This window comes from Parasteatoda tepidariorum, chromosome 5 (assembly GCF_982258835.1).
Source record: "Parasteatoda tepidariorum strain Cologne lab strain chromosome 5, Ptep-v5.0, whole genome shotgun sequence".
In the NCBI taxonomy this organism is placed as follows: Eukaryota; Metazoa; Arthropoda; class Arachnida; order Araneae; family Theridiidae; genus Parasteatoda; species Parasteatoda tepidariorum.
In genome coordinates, this window is record NC_141759.1 from 119,903,162 (window position 1) to 119,924,543 (window position 21,382).

General features: G+C 27.4%; 1 protein-coding gene across 6 annotated transcripts in view; it reads right to left on the reverse strand.

The window, feature by feature from the left end:
- The window catches only part of LOC147810115 (dual specificity testis-specific protein kinase 2-like), a 63,560-nt gene that overhangs the window by 26,485 nt on the left and 15,693 nt on the right, over positions 1-21,382 (reverse strand). For 2 of the 6 annotated variants that reach the window (XR_015434205.1, XR_015434204.1), the window contains exons 4-7: positions 19,303-19,521; positions 18,352-18,549; positions 13,533-13,783; positions 6,707-6,771 (exon numbers count right to left, since the gene is read on the reverse strand). The gene's annotated coding sequence lies outside the window, so the exon portion shown is untranslated. Of the gene's footprint in view, positions 1-3,389; positions 3,522-6,692; positions 6,772-13,532; positions 13,784-18,351; positions 19,524-21,382 lie in introns of those variants that run through there. The other 4 variants (XM_087164977.1, XR_015434208.1, XR_015434206.1 and 1 more) reach the window with 4 other exon arrangements.

Sequence of the window (21,382 nt, forward strand, 5' to 3'; positions counted from 1 at the left end):
CTTTTTTTTTGTTTTGTTAATGGCGGGTACTTGGGGGTTGTTCCATTGGCCACAGAAATGCCAGAACTGCTACTCTCTTCTCGTTACCCAGTGGGCACCTGTGGCGAAGATTTTTGCAAAAATTTTCCTTTCGAATTTTCAAATAATTTGAATATTGGAAAGAAAACTGACTTTCTCAAGTTAAATGTATGCATTAAGTTTAGTACTTTCAACGAAAAAAAAACTTAGTTTAGCATAGGAAACTTTAAATTAGGTTCAAAATTATGTATGTATATACATATATACAACAAAATAAATATATACAAAAAAACACGAAGAAAATTAAGAAAAACAATAAGTTTCATTTATTGCGCATAAGCTGCAAGTAAACAGAACTCATTAGATAAGTTCAAAATGAAGATAAAACAAAGGAAAATAACAGACATATGAAAAAAGGGGGGAATAGAAAAATAATAATAAAAAAAAAAAAAAAACAACTGGGTGAAAAAAAAGGATAAATTTTTTTTAAAAATCCGGAAAATAAAAGATCACGAGCCCACACGATTATATCCACAAAAAAGAGTGCTTTCTGATACTGTATCAATATAGTCAAAGCAAAATATATTAATATAATAGTGTGAGGAGCACTCAAAAATTTTTTTTACAAAAATTACAACAAATAAAATCGAACACAATAAGTAAAGTAACATGCAAAAACAGAAAATAAAATTAAGTAAAAAGAAAAAACAGAATAAAACAAAATCTATAAAGCGAGTAGCGAATTCAAATGTAGTTACGCGAACGTTAAATTTTTCAAGAATGATTTAAAAAATATTTTCATAACAAGATTGCAAAATATTAAAACAAAAGGGCAAATTGAGCATAACTAGAGGAGTTTTGTTTTAAAGTGCCGTTCTTACTGCATTGCTAAAGTGAGTTTGATTTGTTAGTTACCAGGGATGGGCCCGAAATGGATGTGTGCAAGGTAATATTATACTGGATAATTTAAAGAAGTTGACCATAAATAATTTTAGAAAATAAATATTTATTTAAGAAAAAAATAGAAAACAGAAAAGAGAAACATGAATTGCCTGTTTTGCACATAATTTTAGCCATGGATTTGCCCGAAATGGGTTTGCACATGGAAAAATTATATAAATTAACAAAGACAATTTTTTTACAGTAGATAATTTTAGCCACGGATTTGTCCGAAATGAATTTGCGCATTGAAAATTGTATAAATTAAAAAAGAAATTTTTAGTGAATAATCTTAGCCACGGATTTGCCCGAAATGGATTTGCTTATGGAAAAATTATACAAATTAACAAAGAAATTATTTAGTAAATAATTTTGGTAACGGATTTCCCCGAAATGGATTTGCACATGAAAAAATTTTATAAATTAACAAAGAAAATTTTTAGTAAATATATCCACAAAAATATACGATTAATTCAATGATTTTATATCGAATTTTATTAATTTAGTTAGGTACACATTGTTTTTTTTATCAAATTTTGAAAAAGTTTATCAATTTGTTTTTTGGATAAATAAATATTACTACATATTCTTTTAATTCTATTCATTTCATTAAAAGTGGTATTACTTGGAATTCTAATGCTTATAGGAGCATCTATTTAAATACCACTTTTAATAAAATGAATAGAATTAAAAAAATATGTATTTATTTTCAGGATTTTTTAAAAAATTTTTATCCTTTTTTATCCCAGTTGTTTGTTATTTTTTAATTATTATTTTTCTTCCTCCCCCCCCCCTTTCTTCATGTGTCTGTAATTTTCCTTTGTTTTATCTTCATTTTGAACCTATATATATATATATTTGATTTTTTGCTATTCCATTTTAAGGGTAATACGTTAACTTTTATAATCTGTTCTATTGTTTTGAAAAAATAAAAATCAAATTTGATTTTAAACTTTCAAAACTTCAGATAATTCAAAAATATTAATCAGTTTATATATATATATATAATATAACTGAATGTTAATCAGTATATTTATATATATATATATATATATATATATATATATATATAGATAGATATATATATATATATATATATATATATATATATATATATATATATATATATATATATATATATATATATATATATATATATATATACAGAAGAAATCCATTTATCCGGCATCCAGGTAGCCGGAGGAAATTTTGCTCGGTTCTCCCGCCATTTTAAACTGGAACAATTATGAAAAAAAGGGGAAATTGGACTCATCCTTGAAGTTGAGTAGAGGAAAATGTGAAGAAGGGGAGAATTTTTTCCACGTTTACCCAGAGAAACGTCGTTTCTTCCATGACCTTGAAGATTTTCAGATAGAGAAGAGGCAGGGAAGGGATGAATGTTTTATTTTCTCCTTTAGGCCGTCAATCAAACTCAAAAGAGTGGCATGCTGATTTCGTTTTCTCTTTGACTTACGAGGGGGGTGGGCTGGGGAAAATGCATTGGACAGGCATATCAGTGAACAGAAGATGAAAGAGAAAAATATACTTATCTATTTGACATCGATTAATAAAAATAAAATATTTTTCTTTTGAATAAATTCTGATTTTTTGGGAGTGCGGTATCATTTGCAAGTTTTTCTTGATGTGGGATCACATCTGCTTTCGTTAAAAATCGTGTTTTTATGAAAAAATAAAAGGAGAACTGCTTATTAATTTAAACATACGATTATTTTATGAAGTAGATTGCAGTTTTGTTTTTCTGATTCCACTGCGTTTTGAATTTTTTCTCTTTTCACGATAAATTTAGCACTTAATAAGTTAATTCTTTTATTCTTAAATTTTATCATTCGATTTTTTTTAATTCCGTTGATCTTATTGATCTTGCCTTGTTCCGGGGTTTAATATTTATGTTAGGGCCTTTTTTAATTTTCGTTGTTTTTATTTAGATTAATAAGTTTTCCTTTTATTTTATCGATTCCCCCCCCTATATAATTAGGTAAGAAATATATTGCGTTATTTAATCAATGGTTTTGTTTATATTAGTTTATTTAGGAATTGTAATTATTTTTAAAAAATAAATATGAAAATTTTGTATTTTTTAAACTTGTTTTTCTTGTCTAAACTTGCAATTTTTTTTATTCTAGATGTTATTTTTCTACCATTTTTTTTCTCTTACTATAAAATGTGTTACACTTTTTACCTTGTAATTCAGGTTAGATAAAACATTGATTAACGACACTTTTTGGTCGATCCCGAAAACCAGGAAATTCAGTCATCCGGGATAGCGATGCTCCCGATAAAATATATATAATATATATATATATATAAACTTACAGTTAAGTTAAAAATATCACAGTTCTATAAATACTTAAAAAAAATCAACAAACATTTTAGTATCAAAGACTACTAAACTTTCATTTGTAGAAACTTACTTTATCATTTCTTTCACACAGAAATTTCAGTTTTTGAGCTTTCTTATGCATAAACACACCATCCAAATAACCAGTTTCTACATTACGTCGTTTTACAATCGTTTTATGGCCTCATCCCAGGATGTGTTTACGCTACAAGGAAGAAAAAAATTATTTAAACAAATGAAAGATTAAAAATAAATCACACACAAACTTAAAACTACTAATTTTAAGCTACAACCTGAAGTTGTACTTTTTAGATGATAGTAAATGAAAGATCAATAACATAATTTTTAAGAACAAAAATCTGCAATTAATTATTATTTTAAAGGTTTATTTATTGTAAATAAATTCCTTTACATATTTAGCTTTAACTCAATTAAAGATGCCAATTTTTTAGAAAAATGCTTCAAAATTTATATGTATGTTTTATCATTCTATAATGCTAAATGCAAAAACTATTAGTATGTCATGTTGTGTTCATTTAACTAACTTTTATGTAAATGACCATACCTAAGATGAATAGTAAAACAATTTTTAAAAAAATTCATCCAGTAAGGATCTCATTAATGTTAAAAAAAGACTACAGATGCTCAATTAACTTGATCTGTAAACTTTTCAACTAAATTTAGTTGAAGCTCTGAAGAGCTGCATATTTTAAGCATAATCTAATAAAAAGCAATTTTTTAAACTTCACACTCAGAAACTGTAGCTACTACTCTTGTTTGGTAGTCTAAAAGCATAGTCTAAATAAAAAGCAAGCATATCTTTGATTATAATAGCTTCATTCTTTTTTCGTTTGTATTATCATGCAAAAATATTTCCTTCAATTGATTAAGAATTCATTTAATCCTCCTCTTTATAAATCATTAATATGTTTTTCTTAATAACTTTGGCATTTGTGCAGAAATCAAATTATTTAAATAGATTATTTGTCTACAATTGCCTAAAACATTAACATAAAATTCAAGAACAGTTCAAGTTTTATTACAATGTTTTTACCTTTATAAAATAGCCATTAACTTCCCACTGCTAAAACTGTTCAGCAGATAATACAATACAATTGAAAGAATATTTTTAAAATAGCTTTCAAGATATTATACAGGATAATATGTAACTGTTCCTATCATAACTGAATAAAATGTTACATTTAAATCCATTATTCTTTTAATTTACAATAATAATATGTATTGTAAATATTCTGTTATACATTTCAAACTTGCTTTTGCAAAGCTTTTTTTCTGTTCAATTTTTAACAAAGTTGTAATTCCTAAATAGAAATAAAGAGAAGGATCTTGAGAAATCTCAATTTTCGTGATCAACTGTCAGGTTGTATTTTTCTAGCAAAGAAAACAAAGCTCAAAATGAATATTTAAAAAAAAAATGGACAAAATATTTCAAAGAAAATAGGCATTTAAACAACTTAATGTGAGTGTCGAAGAATACAAGCATTTAATTCAGATTTTTATACTACAGTTATAATTATTTTTCAAAAGAATTACATGGAACTAAAATAATTTCATAATTCGTAAATCTCTGCATATGCAATTTTAATTATAAGTAATTATTCAACAGACTTTTACAAATTCTGAAAATAGTTAAGTATTTTTCTGAACCTCAGACTTTAAGCTTTGAGAAATTAAAAGGTTTTCAAAGAATATATTTGTTTTTATTTTTTAACTCAATGATATCATCTGAAAAGTTACATTTGCAACTTTTCAAACGATCCTAGTCATCTTAACCTAGCAGTTCAAAATCTTAATCCATAAGGATTATTCCTAGTGCAGTGATAGGATATGTGCCTATAATACAAAAATATGATGGAAACTTAAAGCATTAAATAAATTCTCAATTTAACTTTTCATTTATAACTACTACAATATATTAAAATTACCAATGATATATATTTAAAATGAAAAATTAATAAACATTAAAAGTAAATAATAAATTAAAAGAAATAAATAAAAATATTTTTATAATTTTTATTTCCTTTAAGTTTCTTTTTCTCTTTCTTACTGAACACCACTTTTTACATTTTTTGGCACATGTTCCATCATTGTTAATGTTTAAAATTATATAAGTGTAATCCAAATTGTTTTAGTCTTATGTTAGAATTTTCGGGTCAATCTTTAATATTGAAAAAAATCATTGTGCCGAGACAATTTTTATAAATATACACTTTCAGCTTTATCTACTTTTTTTAAACACCCATTTGTAAAACTTTTAACACTTATTTTGAGCTATATCCAATTCTGTAAAACATGCATATCAAATTATGTTCATTTTCTTACATATGTTTTTTAGCTGTATCCAAAACAAACAGCTCAACAACAATTTAATCTTTTTAATAAATTGCAGATTAAAAAAAGTTTTATTTTAATTTTATCAGTTTATTTAAATTTTCATAAAATTTATTATTTTAATTAAATATTTAAGAAAGAGTATGCTAATAAACATCTTTTAATAAAAATTGACCTTTTTTAAAAAATAGTCTGAACATAAAAATTTTCACTTTATAAACAAGAATAAGAACATTTACATATATTTGTAAGAAATATATTTGTATAAGTACATTTAATGTTATTATTAATGGCTCAATATGTATAGATATATATAACATTGTTAAATAAATAAAAACTCTCATAATTCATCACAAACAACTTATTCTATACAGGTTGTCCGAAATACAACAAATGTGTCATGCATACAGAATTTAATGGTGGGATCTTTCCCAAGTTTTCCTAAAGGAATGCAGTACCTTGCATTTCTTCGGTTTCAGCTGAAACTGTGCTGAGAGCAGGTTCAATACATTCAAAGAAATGAAACTGCATATCTCAAAAAGTTCTGATTTTATAATAATGAAGACTCCACAGAACAATTTAATGTACAATGAAATATTTGAAACAAATACTGAACTTTTATGTGTGTGTTGTAAAATGCACAAATTAAACTCAAACACATATTAATAATTCAGTTACTTTTTAGTATCTGCTCAACATAGCACATTTTGTCGCATTGTGTGAAAAATTATTAAAACTACACAAAAATTATAGAAAATAGGAAGTCTTCTTAATAATGGAGAACTAGTTGTTTGGGTATATTTTTAAACTGATAATGCAACATATGATTAGCAATAATTACAATAAAACTATAATCAGTAATTTTAAATCTCTAACAATAAATTACAGTTTATACAGTTAGAAAATACTTTTTTTTTTTTTTAAAAAATTGATACATTCTTAAAAATGAGCAGTAAATAACTGGAATCAAATGTAAAACAATTTATGTTCAGTTATAAATTTTAAGCATTGAAATTATACTCACTATCATAACAAAGAAGGAGCTGCAAGCCTTTGGAATTAGGAAGAGTGACTATAGTGTGAGGTGTAATGGAGCCCTAAATCTAAAAGAAATATAAACATGAATATTAAAAACTTTTGAAATGTTTTGGACAATGATTAAAATAAACTAAACAAAGGAGCAGACTATATTATATAGTCTGCTCCTTTGTTAGTCGTTCACTACTTCTTTGACTATCGTATTTAAGGATAGTACAAGGACCACCAGAGAGGGACTCTAGTGCTTTTGTATAACTTTGAAAGCGCAGAAAACCTTTTTCAGTGGTTTTATTAGATTCAGCATAAAAAATTGAACAAATACAATTTCACATACCGTTTTCTATTATAAATTATCAGCCTGTACTATGTTATTATAACTAATGCATCTTCAAGCATTCATTCATTTGCACCATGTAACACTTTGTCAATCTTTTTGTTTTGAAGTTTATCAATGCAGAATCTCAATAAATAATATTTCAATGTCTATAGGTACATTTATGTTAAAAAATTAATGAATGGAAAAAATAATAGAAACAGCTTTTTCCTTTTTGCTGTTATATCAATCCCTCATTCACAATAATTTCAGCAAAGCAAAATTTAAACAATCAAGTCTTAGTTTACAATAAACATACAAAAGTTTTAATAACTATAATTATTAGTACCTATAATAATCATCATCAGCATTGGCACGACAGCCCTTTGTGGGCCTGGGCCTTCCACAGAAGCTTTTCCCATTCTGCCCTTCTCCCAGCAATTGTTTTCCAGTTCTTTACTTTTAGGATGGCAAAATCCTCATCTACACAGTCCTTCCATCTCTTTTTGGGCCTTCCTCTTGGCCTTTTATTGGAGGGGGTTGCATTAGAGACTTTCAATGCTGTTCGTTCTGGGCTCATTCTCACTACATGCCCAGCCCATCTCATTCTACTTAATTTAATAGATTTAATGATATCGTCGCCATCAAAGATCCTATATATTTCAAAATTATATCTTTTCCTCCAGTTGTCTTTATCGAGTATAGGGCCAAAGATGGTTCGTAGGACCTTCCTTTCGAAGGTTGCTAATAACTTTTCTTCCCTTTTTGTTAAAGTCCATGTCTCTGAAGCATAAGTCAAAACTGACTTGATTAATACCTTATAAAGTAAGATCTTAGTCTTTCTTTTTATTAAGTGAGATTTCAATAATGATCTTAAACCATAGAAGCAGCGATTGGCTGCGATTATTCTTTCTCTAATTTCGGGATTGATGTCATTTTGACAGTTTATTTCTGATCCTAGATAAGTAAAATTTTTTACAGATTCAAATTTAAAAGAATCTATTTTAAACAATTTAGGGATGGTTTCCTTTGTACCACAATACATATATTTTGTTTTCTCTACATTCACTCTTAAGTTAATTTTTCTAGCAGATTTTTCCAGTGCCAAAAAATTTTCACTCAGTGCTGTCCTAGATCTTGCGATGATATCTACATCATCGGCGTATGCCAAAATCTGCGTTGATTTATTAAATATAGTACCTGTAGTATTTATGCCAGCATCTCTAATAACTTTTTCTAAGGCTATGTTGAACAGAAGACATGCTAATGCATCTCCCTGTCTAACTCCATTATGAATTTCAAAAGAAGTGGATAGTTCCCCTTGAATTCGTACTGTTGAAATGGTTTCAGTGAGTGTGAGCATTACAAGTTTGATTAATTTTGATGGAATATTAAAATCATATAGGGTCCTTAATAGCTCAGCCCTATTAATACTATCATATGCCGCCTTAAAATCCACAAATAAATAATGGGTCTCTATTCCAAATTCTCTACATTTCTCCAAAGTTTGTCGTAGGGTGAAGATTTGGTCAACTGTGGACCTTCCTTTGCGGAAGCCACACTGATAGTCACCTATGACGCTGTCTACAATGGGAGACAGACGTTCAAATAGGATATTTGAGAAGACCTTATAGGCAACGCATAACAGACTTATTCCTCTATAGTTGTGACAGTCCAATACATCCCCTTTTTTATGTATTGGACATAAAATACTCAACTTCCATTCAGTAGGTAATATCTCTCTCTCCCAACTAGATAGAATAATTTTCCAGATGTTGTTCACAATAGCGTTCCCACCATATTTTAGAATTTCAGCTGGGATATTATCTGGTCCTGCCGCTTTATTACATTTCAGCTTGTTCATAGCGTGTTGTACCTCTTCCAGGGTCGGAGTGTCAACCAGTGTATCATTGATATTGTTGACCGTAAAATTTAATTCACTTGACTCATTGGAGTTAAGTAAATGGTCAAAGTGTTCAACCCATCTGTCCATAATTTTATTTCTCTCATTAACAATAGTTCCATTTTCATCTTTACAAAGAGAGATCCTTGGTTTAAAGTCTCTTCTTCCCTCATTGATGACCCGATAAAAAGCTCTGCTTTCATGGTTGGTCCTAAGAGATTCGACTTCTTTAAATTGGTTCTCCCAGTAAGCTTTCTTTTTTCCTTTGTGTACTTTCTTTTCCTCTCTTCGTGCACTCTTATATTCATCAATTGATCCTCTGGTGAATTTTCTGTTAAGCATATTTTTATAAGCTTAACTATTTAATATATTACAGTTAATATTTGTAAATTTAATACGTTTATTAAGCATTTCTCGTTTAATTTCCATCAAAAAGATTTTACAAGCTGTTTTCAACATATTTATATTAAAACAAATTTTAAACAATTTGTCACTGTTCTACAATAAGTCTGAGTAAAAACAGAAGAAATTTAAAGACATAAAATTTAACTACAAATATAACTATTTGAATGTATGTTTTATCTTTAGAATTGTTAAATCTTTTCAACTTATGAAAATATGTCACTTCAATCAATGATAAATAATTTTTACCACTTTATTTGCCGGTTTTATGTTTTTATTATTAATGATAATAACAATAAAAACAAGAGGGGGAAACGAAGATAATTCTACTATAATTCCCGGCTAATTTGATTGATCAGTTCTTCTCAGTAAGAATGGTCGTTACTATTGAAAATTATTTAATCAAATAAATTTCCTTAATCTTATTTACAATATTATATTAAATAAATTGTGCAATACATAAAAAAAACTATTAACTACAATAACTTGGTTAATCATTGACAAAAATTAATACAACATTCTTAATTTAATTTTATTTTCTAAATAGCATATATCGTAATTTAAATCACTAACTCTAAAAAAATATGCTTTAGTCAGTTTCTAATTTATTTATAGCATATCACTCAGAACCTTAACCCTCTAATCTCTTAGTTCGAATCAAATATGTGGTTTGATTTCCAAAGAATTTTCTTTTAAAATAGGTCCCCAACAAGTAATACATAAATATTTCAACTATTGTGCTTCAGTTGCAAATGATTCATATAAAATATACATATTCAAAACATCATGTCCTTTTCCTTTTGTACCAAATTTCATAAAAGAATCCATCTTACTGAAGCTATGTAGAAACTATAATAGAAATTATTTTTTTTTGTTAAATTCAGTTATGAAATTTTAATGTTCACAAAAATTTAGTTCGATCTTATGAAGATAAACCAACGAGATATTATTAGACTTCATAAAAACTAACTTAAAATTAAACTGTATGTAGCATAATGAGAGGGGAGGAACACGAAAATTGTCACAAAAGAAAAAAGATTATGAAGAAAAAAATATCATTTATGAGTTCATTACAAAAAAAAAGCATAAAAAATACAGTATTATAAATTACGATTTCAAAATCCGCAATCTTTGAAATCCTTATATAGCCAAAATCATGAATGAAGTTACAGCTAAATTAAAATAGCAATAAAGAAATTATCTTTGAAAATTAACTTTAAAATATTTTTGTAAACAAAAAAATTTGCAAAATTTAAATTAACTACAAAAAAAGCAGGAAAGAAAATAGTAGATGTATACCCAAACTTATAATTGATATTTGAAAGTAGGTGGGAAATGTAGAAAACATTTTTTACCCTTATGAGAATGTGTTACATAGTTACTAAAACACATTCCACAGCCACTCCTTCCCCAGAAAAAGGTTAAAGCAGAACTATCTATATTAGAGGTTTATACTTAAAGAGTGTTATAACAAATAGCTTCAAAATTGTATAGATTAGGGTTGTAGTAGAAAAATGTAGCAAAATAAATTGCAACACTTAATGAAGTTTCCATTCCTATTCTGCTTCAAAATCCACTTTTCATTACTTTTCAGTCAAAGGATTTACTGAATTATTACACCCAAAGTTGCTTAAATTATTGAATAACTGAGTCAGCTCTTTAAATATAAGAATTAAAGTTTATTTTTAGCTAATTCGCAAAGTCCTCTATCAAGAATAACTTTTTGGTAAGAAAACTAGTATTTGATCAGAAAATTATCAGTTTATTTAGGGGAAGTCATAAGATTGCAGGATGGTTCAAAAGTATACGTCAAAAATGTGAAGGCAGCTAGAGGTGACCTAAATAAACTGATTTTGTATAGGAATGTACAATATATGCTTAAATGCAGTGTTAAAAGTGCTAGCATGTAATGCAGTATTACTCCCAAGTAATTGATAAAAACAAGTTAGATAAAAGATTTATTAGCAGTTCCTAATATTAACAGATTTATTAACAGTTCCTAATATTAACAGATTTATTAACAGTTCCTAATATTAACAGATTTATTAACAGTTCCTAACAGCTTGCAACCAGTTTACAATCAAATTATAGAATTACTTGATAGAGCGAGCATCAACAAGATTCAAAGAAGTGGCACATGAATTGGTGTACATTAGCAAAAACAGTCAACACATTTTCAGTGGCAACCAGAGCTTTAGATGCTTCAAGACTATTGATTGTACAGGTTACTTGCTTTATATTTGACCTCACATAAAGAATCCAAGCACGTCAAATGTGGAGAATGCGGTGGCCAGTTCAGGAACGTGAGCTGGAGGAACTACATTCGGGAGTCAACAGCCAGAGAAACATCAACCAAAAGTTCATGAAAGACATCTTGTAGAAAGATGGTGCGGGTACAGTTAAATAACCTGGTAGAGTGTATAACCCAGATAAGTTATTGTGTTTAAAACCTGCCTAAAGTTTAATGGAAAACTTTAATTGGAAGGCGTATGTTCTTTTGGGCATCATGTGTTATCATGGATGATTCATCAATGAATAACATATTTGAAGTGGTCTGGCATTAGTTGACACGCAGGGAGTAATCTGCTTTGCAAATAGTACAGATGTCTTCTGTCTTCAAAACAGTTTCATGGCTCACAATCACGCATGTTTCAAAGGATTAACCTCGCATTCCACAGCAGGAACTCCATGCCAGTATTACGCCTGGAAGTATACAATCATCAACTCATCCTCAAAATCAGTTGAAGACTGCTTGCTATCTACGAAAAGCGACATTTCCAAGAACACACATTTCTTTCTGAAGTCTGCTCATATCAGTACCCTTTCCAAGCTCTTACATTCTTGTCAGTTTTGAATTAATATTATTTGTATTAGGTTTCAGCAATAGTTAATGATATTATTACACGAGCCTATATTCTTGATATCAGGATAATAACATAAAACCAGGTTCAAAATACTCTACGAAATAATTATTTTATAAGAAATATATTAAAAGCAAGCAGCAATGACATTTTTATCTGCATCAAAAATTAGGATTAGAGCGCATGAAGCCTACTAAAAGCTAAATAATGTATTCATATTTAAAACATACCTGATCGCGAAACTATCCAAAAGGAGCACAAGAAAAAGATCAACGGAAATATTATTATTCAATTAAGAAATCATCAAGGTGCTTAAAGAAGTGTAAATAGATGCAGAAAATGTTTAACAGTGACTATAAGGCTTTTAAAATGTAAAACTGTCATTTAATTTAAAGAAAAGAACTTTGGAGTAAACCAAATAAAAGATTAAAAAAAGTTAATTTTATGTAAAATAAAAATTTAGTTATTGAAATGCAAACTATCAGCAAAAATAAAATACAAAACTTCATGCATAAAATTTACATTTCCTTGACTCTCTTACAGATTGAAAATTGTCATCAAATCCAACGAAATTAACTCCAATGAATTTTTCCTATGATTTATCTTGTTTTCTATGATTTATCTTGGTGATAAGAATTTGTGTGACACCTCAAAATTTTGGCACGTCTAAAAAGATCTTTGTATAAGGATAGTCATTGTATTTCTTCGGATTATTATTTTCTTAAGTTTACTGAAGTTGCAATTTTTAAAATACCATATTTATTCCAATATAAGCCACCCTTTTCTTTTCAATGTTACTGAAAATCAATGCAACTTAGAGTCGAAGGCGTAAAAATTTGCTGAATGGAGGAAATTTAGTTTTTACCCCTTTCAAATGGAAAAATGTAACGGTCCATTCTGGTCATTGCACTAGTCACGTTCCATAGGTTTATCTTCAGTGTTCAATCTATCCTAAACATCATTGTCTGCATAACAAATGATACAGTTAGAACAATTATAGTTTCATGTGTGTATTTAATCTATTCAAAAGTTTTTAATGGTGAAAAATTAAGAAGTGAACAATTAATTTAATCAATCATTCACTTATTATTGCTTCCTATTATTAATTTCATATATATCTGTTATCAATAAACCTTTCTACGCTACTTTTTATTTTTCACAAATACATGCTCAAAATTTGGAGTGCAGCTTCAATTCAAATAAATACCATATGATCATATTAAATGGTAGCGAGTCAGATATGAAGATCTATCACCAGATCATAGTTTAGAGACCCACAGAAAACTCAAACATCAGTTACAAAAAAATTCATTAAAACTCAGAAGGATATCAAAATAATTTACTCACATGAGCAGGTATATAAATATCATAGACAGCACCAGAATCCAAATCTACAGCATGAAAACCTTCAGTAGAACCACACACTACTTAGAGCCAAACACACTCTTCAATCGTCATATTTATTAGAGCATGCCGGTGAGCTAAGTCTGCAAAAGACTTGAAGGCCATGAATTTGTGATACGGTATTGGTGCCCATTAATAAATTTCTAGGCTTTCTTTCAAGGCGATCACAAGGAACTTTATTCTTTCAAATTTGACTGGAAAAAAATTATAAAAACAGTCACTCTTTGGTATAGTAGTGATATATTGCTCATTAAGTTCTTAAAATTATAAAATAAAGAAATCATATTTTGGTAAGAACTGGACTCTTAATTAGAATTAATCATCATTACAATGGTGTGATAAGTAGTCTAATGAAAAACCTACAAACAGGTTTATAAATAATATTTGTTATACTTTGAAATGGACTTATGTTCAAGATTATACATATTAGAATTGATGTTAATATAAAATTCAAAATAAAGTTTTTAATATTAACATCACTAAACAAAGAAATCATACTTTTGTCAAAAGTAGACACTTCACAAGAATTTATCACCGTTTGAGTCATTAAAATGAATAGTCTAAATATAAACACTGCAAGCAGTTTCTTTCAAGAAAATATTTATTTTTATATAAATACACAGTGGTACCTCTTTAACGTGAACATGCTAAACATAATTTTTTTAACAGGGTGCTAAGCCAGATTTTTTAACAAAAAATAAGCACCTTTTATATACATTTTAAGTACTCTAATTAGGGTCTGTGCAGTAATAAAAATATTTCTTTTTCTATTGTTTAAAGTTCTTACTTTATAAACATAATAAAATTTTAAAAAAATCAAAATTAATTTAAAAAATTCAAAATCATCATAATAAAATTCAAGAACATTTTTTTTAAAAATTACGCAATCATGATAAAGTAACTAGTTTCTGATAAATATTGCAGAGAAAAATGTGAAAATCGTGCCTTTTTTTTTTTTTGTAATTTAGAACGACAATCGACACGGCAAAGAAAAGAAAAATCTCTTTTTAAAATATAGAAAATTATGCACTTTTTACAAACCTGAATTAAAGAAATACCACCTTTAACCCCTGTTTAACATGAACTAATTTTTTATTCCCTGCCAAATTGAATACGTACATAATACTTTAAAGTACTTTTAACATGAAATATCTTTTAAGGTGCACTTAAATTTCATTGAACTTGGAAAAAAATTTACTTTAAATGTGAACAAAAAATTCAGTTCCCCTTGAACAGGTAACAAAACTACTTTGTTATAGAGTTATTAATTACAGCAATTAAATTAATGAGTTGTATGAATTAAATCTGTTGAGAGAGCATTGTTGTTGAGAATTACAGGAAACAAGCCTTTTGTACTCTAATGTGAAAAGAGTTTTCTTCTATCTCATGAGTGAGAATGTAAAGAAGCATGCTTTCTTGAAAAACCCAAATTGATCCTTTGTTCAATATGAATAGTTATTTCTCCACCACTCTCATTGGTTACTCCAAGAAATTGATATTACTGAACTGCATTTCTAGAGATAAATACGTGTGGAGCTAAGATTTTTAGCTAGTATGTGCTAGTTTCAAAGAGGACGGGTACATTGTTGGACAAGCCGTCCTCAGGGACGGTTAAAATTTCTGAGCTTTTTCGAACCCTGATATTTTTTATATAGATTTTATGAGTTTAACTTCGTTAATAATTTTATTATTTTCATTGATAGTTATCAAATTAAATTGTTTTATTTTAAAATATGATTGTTATTTCAACATTCTTAAATAAATGTGTTCACTTACAACTAAATAATTTCACTTCAAACAGCGGATCTTGCCTTTTCAAGGTAATTTACCAGGCGATGATTGTTTCTGCTGCTTGCAAAAACAATCAACATAAATAAAAAAAAAACTGTAAAAACATGCCATTTGTTTGAAAGTCAAGCATTCAATAGTGAAATATTTTTTTTAATAATTTTAAAGTCTTTGATGGTGTTTATTTTTAGTGTGAAAAGTAAACAGTAAACCTTACGTTATTAATTTATTAATAAATTTTCACTCATTATTATTGCAATACGATGTTTAAATGTTTTATTGTGTATCCTTCTGAGTTTTCTCGTGGGTAACGAACAAGGTCATTAAATTTTTAATATGGCATAATAAAATTATTAATTATTTTGTCGAAGAAAATTAATTAGTAATTTGTTGATATTAATTGGAATTAAAGCAGATCAACATTTATTAAAATAGATTAAAAGCTGGTTTAAACTCATTGCATTGTATAATTTACTTATTTATTTGTATGTGCTACTAACTGTGACTTAAGCATTAGGTGGAATTTTTACATTGCTGATAGCAATATTTTATCAGACTGTTGCTTGGAATTATAATTTTTTATATTAATTTCTTTTTGAACTTAATTTTGTAGCTAAAATTTATTTTATTGTTTTTTTAATTTAAACTGTTGTTACTTAGGAGTAAATCTATTGATTGGTACTGAGAATGGACTCATGCTTCTTGACCGTAGTGGTTAAGGTAAGGTGTAGCAGTTAATATCGAGGAGAAAATTTCGGCAAATGAAAGTCCTAGAAGGCCAAAATATTCTTGTCACAGTGTCTGGCGAAAAATGTAGAGTATGCGTATATTACCTCTCATGGCTGAGGAGTAAAATATTAAGAACTGATGGAGTAAGTATTAGCTAGTGTATTATGAGTTTAACACATATTCAAGTTCGGGATTGTTTTTTATATATTCCTTACAGCTTTATTTCAGTTATTAATGAATTGTTTTTTATTAGCTGTAGAGAAACTGAAATAGCTTTTAATGCATATTTTATGATGCAGCTTTTGATTTTAATCAATGTAATTAATTTTTATTTGATTTCATTTATTTTTTATTATTAACAGATACCAAATATCCTTTTAAGCTTATTATGAGTAAATCATTAAATTTCAGATTTCAATATTAAATGAAAATTCGTTTTAATCTCTCCCAAACTTTTTTTTTTGTCCTAGTTAGAGAAGAAGTTATAAAAGTTTTAAAAACCCATCTTCTTATAGGGAGCTGCAGCAAGACTTGTCTTTTAATAATATACAGTACCTGTCACTTAATTAAGCATCATTCGTTCTTAGGAAGTTTGATTGTATTAAGTGGCTAATTTTATTAACTGGTATTCTACATTTAAATAAAAAAAACTGTTTCAAAATTAAACTTTACAAATACTACAAAGACTAAATTAATTTCTGTATTTTTGTTTAATTTTAATGGTTTTAATTTAAATGTGATGTATTATTAAAAAATTAGCTTCAATTTTTTTTTTTAAATTTTGTTATTTTATAAGCAGCATTTTAAAGATTCAGCTCTTTGAAGGCTTGTAAAAGTTTTTATAACTTTTATTATTTCATTGAGAGTCAAATTGGAATTGATGTCAAATTTATCTTTGACATTCAAATCTTGAGAATATAGTTAGTTAACAAATTTAATTAAATGTACTCACTATTTTTGTTGTGTCTAAATAAAATAAAAAAAAAGCACAAACTGGTTTTTATTTTACTTATTTTTTCCATATTTTAGCTCCACTTTTTTGTTTGATTTTATAAATGATGAATATTTTTTAAATATGTTTATCTCATTAAATATTTTAGGAATTTAATTTATTTTTTTAAATTTGGCTGCAGCTATTTTATTTTTTTCTCAATAGTAAAGGTTAATGAGTCAGTGATTTAATTTATGAATGATAACTGTATTTAATTCCCTTTTCTTAACTCATCAGCAATTTTTATTTACATTCTTTTACACTTCTCTTCCCCGTTTCATTCTTTTTTAAATATAAGTGCAGTTACTGCATCTCAAAACCTGTTACGTTATTTTCTCTATTGGTAAGTGTGATATTTTAAATATTTGTTTGCCTTATCTTATTGAAATTTTGCATAAATGCTCACTACATGTTTGTCAATAGTATAGAGTTAGCACTAAGTTATCAAACTATTATTTTTTATTTTACACTTATCCCTAAATTTGTATTTTTGATTATTTAGGTCTAAAAAAATGTATTTCCGACCATTTTTACTAGTGGTTGCTATATTAGTGGTAAATTATTTAAAAGTTATTGTTAAGCTTAATGAAAAGCCTGTACCCCAAGTTCATTATAAAAGCATTAAAGCCAAAAAAAAAAATTGTTGAAATGAGTTTTTTTAAAATTTAATTTAATATTTAAGTAAATAAAAAGTGGTTGCTATATTATGAACTTAATTTTATGTCCATTCTTTTTTTTTATAGTTAATGAAAACAATTTACTTAGCAAAACTGTGATCATATTTAAGATTGGAAAAAGAAGTGGTTGAAAAAATGTAGATCTTCAAGGTGCTATCCATTTTAAAATAGGTAAATATGAATTTAATACATAAGTGTTATGGTATCTCAATTTTGTATTTGTGTCCATAAATTTATGTGAAGTGTTTATGTTTATAATTCAAAAGAAATATTAGATAAGTATTTTATTTGGCGCACGTTAAAGTTAACACTGTATCAAAATTTTATTCAGCTATGCACTGCTTCTCAGTTTGAATTAACTTATCACAAATTTAAGAAAAAGAAAGAAGAAAACTGTTATTTATTATGCTTCGTAGCATACTTGTAGTTCTATTTTCTTTTATTTATAAATTTTATGTATATACAGTCAAACCTCGAAGCTTCTAAGTAAATAAAAATATAATTTTCTCTTATTAATTATAAACATTTATAAAAATTGCACAATGAATTAGTAGTCACTTGGATTACAAATACTTACATTATACAGTAATAAAAGAAACACTAGGTTACTAATAGTAACCTAGTATTTCTTTTATGAAATAATTTAAATGACAAAGGTCAAGTTATCTGGAATATCAATTTATCCGAGGGTACTGCGTTTCTTAAATGAATCAAATATGATGTTTGCCAGTTCCACAATCAAGCCAATGATTTACAGAGGTTTCTGCACAGAAATCTGAAAAGGGTTTTCCATTTAGATAGATGTTCATAATTGTGTTTAACGCTTCTTGCTTAAGACTAGTACGTAATGTGTTTTTTTTTTTTTTTGTAAGTTCATTGCTGAAAAGCCCCTTTCAACCGCTGCAGTACTCCCAAACAAAGAAAACATCAATTCTAATAACAAAAATTTAAAATGTATCACGAACAGTAACTATAAAATGGCCGTCCGAGCGGACTCGAGAAATTCGTTGTCCGCGGGGAATTTTTGACCACCGAGGACGGGCGGTTTTTCGAGCCCTGAAAAATATCAATAGTTAAAAGCCTAGTTTTTAAAATAAACAAAACAATGCCATCCAAAAATGTTTAAAATATGTATAGTCTTTCTCTTTATCAAAAATCCAGCAGTTAAAATATGGGAGTACATACAAACGTATGTCAATATAAAGGGTTACAATTTATTCAGTCTTGCTCTAAATGTATCACTATTTTTTTTAAAAAATTCACACCTAATTTTATCACTAATCTAGCACTAAAACTAAATCAGGTAATTTGGATATAAACTTTAGATGCTTGAGAAAAAGGATTTTGTTTTCAAAAGGAAATGAACACATTATGAGGAATGAAATAAGAACTAATAAGCATTTTATAGGAACCCTGTAACAGAATTTAGGTTTCAGGAAAAATATTTACATAATTTACTTTGCGCTAAATAATTGTGTATCAAAAAAGAGAGGGAGAAAATATTTTTAAAAAAGTGCTAGATTCTCACTCCATAAGGCAGTACATAGGATATCAGAGTTGAATTGCACTTTCTTATTTCTGGAGTGTCATAAGATGACTTGTGCGATGTTGGTGTAACATTGACACTATGATGGCTCTCTTTTCTTGGAGATTGAGAGGGTCCAGTACCACCACCAAACCCAAATATGAGAAAAGAGCGCTGTTTGTGTTGTAGTTGAGGAGGAGCCTTTCCAACAGCTTGCCTATACTCTTACATAAAAGAATAAAGTTATTCAATTAGAAAAATAAAACTAAGAGATAAACAGACAATAAAGCAATATAAAAAGCAAACATCAAGAAACTATAAATATTAATTCATACTGTATTATTTAAAATTAGCACAACAAACAAAGCCAATACTTATTTTAGAAAAAGTGGTGATTTTATTTTAACATTTAGTGCAATTGCAATAACATAAAAAAAAATTTTAACACTTACTTCCTGATATATCTGCAATAAGAATTAAGATACTTTTATTCTACTGATTTCTTTAGAATATTTAAAGCGAATGTCAAATTTATACATAAGTAATATTACTTTTCATTTCAGTTAAAATAAAAACTCAATATTTTCAACAAAAGTTATGTAATGAATGTATATGTAGCTACGTATGTTATAGTGAATGCTAAAAGTAATATCTTTCCAATAACATAACTAATTACTATTAAAAAAGATAACCATACAGAAAATTTTAATGAGACTTAAAACTAGAATATTATATTATGCTGTTCCATTTAAAATGTTATTTATAAATTCTAAAAACAAACAAAAAAAATTATCACAATTCCTACTTAAAAAGAATAACTCTCTCAAATAGAAAGACATAAAATTTTAGCGAATATTTTATATCAAAGAAAATCACTTATTAATAGCACATGTGGGTTCTGATAATTAACTTTAAAAATTATTAATGTTTCAGTCACAAGAATATCTTAATTAAAATATATATTGAATGACTAGTTATACAAGTCACAATAGGAAAAAACGAATTTCTCAATTCTAACTAATATTTTGCAGGGGTGACATTAAAGAAATGGGGAAACAGAAGGAAAAAAATTTAAAAAAAAATATTATGCTTAAAAAACAAGTAAGAATATTTTAAGTGCAATAAATGTATCAAGTAACAAATCAACTAGATGTTTCCAGGGATGTGTCCAGACATTTTGTGAAAGATTCGTTTCTGTAACATTGTTAGAAATGCAACACACAAATATTTGGTATTTAGTCTATACTTAGTTCCTTGCATTTGTCTTTCTCCTTCCCTCCCCCCTTCTTGGGAAGGGTTAATTCTATTAGCGAAACAATAATGAAGATAAACAAATCTGTGAAGGGTCCGTTTTTAAGTTAAAATATTTTGTGAAGGGTTCGTTAATGGACCCAAATTTCTTCTAAACAGACCTTAATTTTTGAAACCAATGCCATACAGTATGCTTATTCACAGCACTATCCCCTGACACTTGATATATTCGGAGTTTTCATGCAGCTAGTGATAAGCAGCACATGGTGTACCTGCTTTTAAAACAACTAATATTCCTGCTCCGACAGGATTTTTGACCACTTTACACACTAATTTACTTTTCACTCAATGGCAAAGCAAAGACAGCAAGAACTTTATTAGTTACCATATATATATAATATATTAAATATTAACTCATGCGTGCATTTTAAAGTTTAAAATATATATACATTTAAATATAGTAATATAGTTAACAATAATGTTTAAATTGAGATTATAGTTCAAAATTAACTCTTACTTCAATTTAAAAAATCTGTGTTAAAATATAAATTTTAGTCAGTAATTTCATAAAAAGAGTTTTCAGAAGAACGTTTGTTTATTATACTATGGTCAATACTAAAAGTTTATTTATATACACTGGTTATTTTAGATAATAGTGCATAATAATAGTGAAAATTTTGCTTTAAATAATTTGAATTCTTAACAAAAGAGGAATTTTTCAATACAATTTTTCTCATAAGTACAGCTATTTAAAATATCAAATTAATGTCATACCATTACATAAAAGCAATTCTTAAGGTTTTTGATAGCTTTAATTCTGATGGTTTCACAC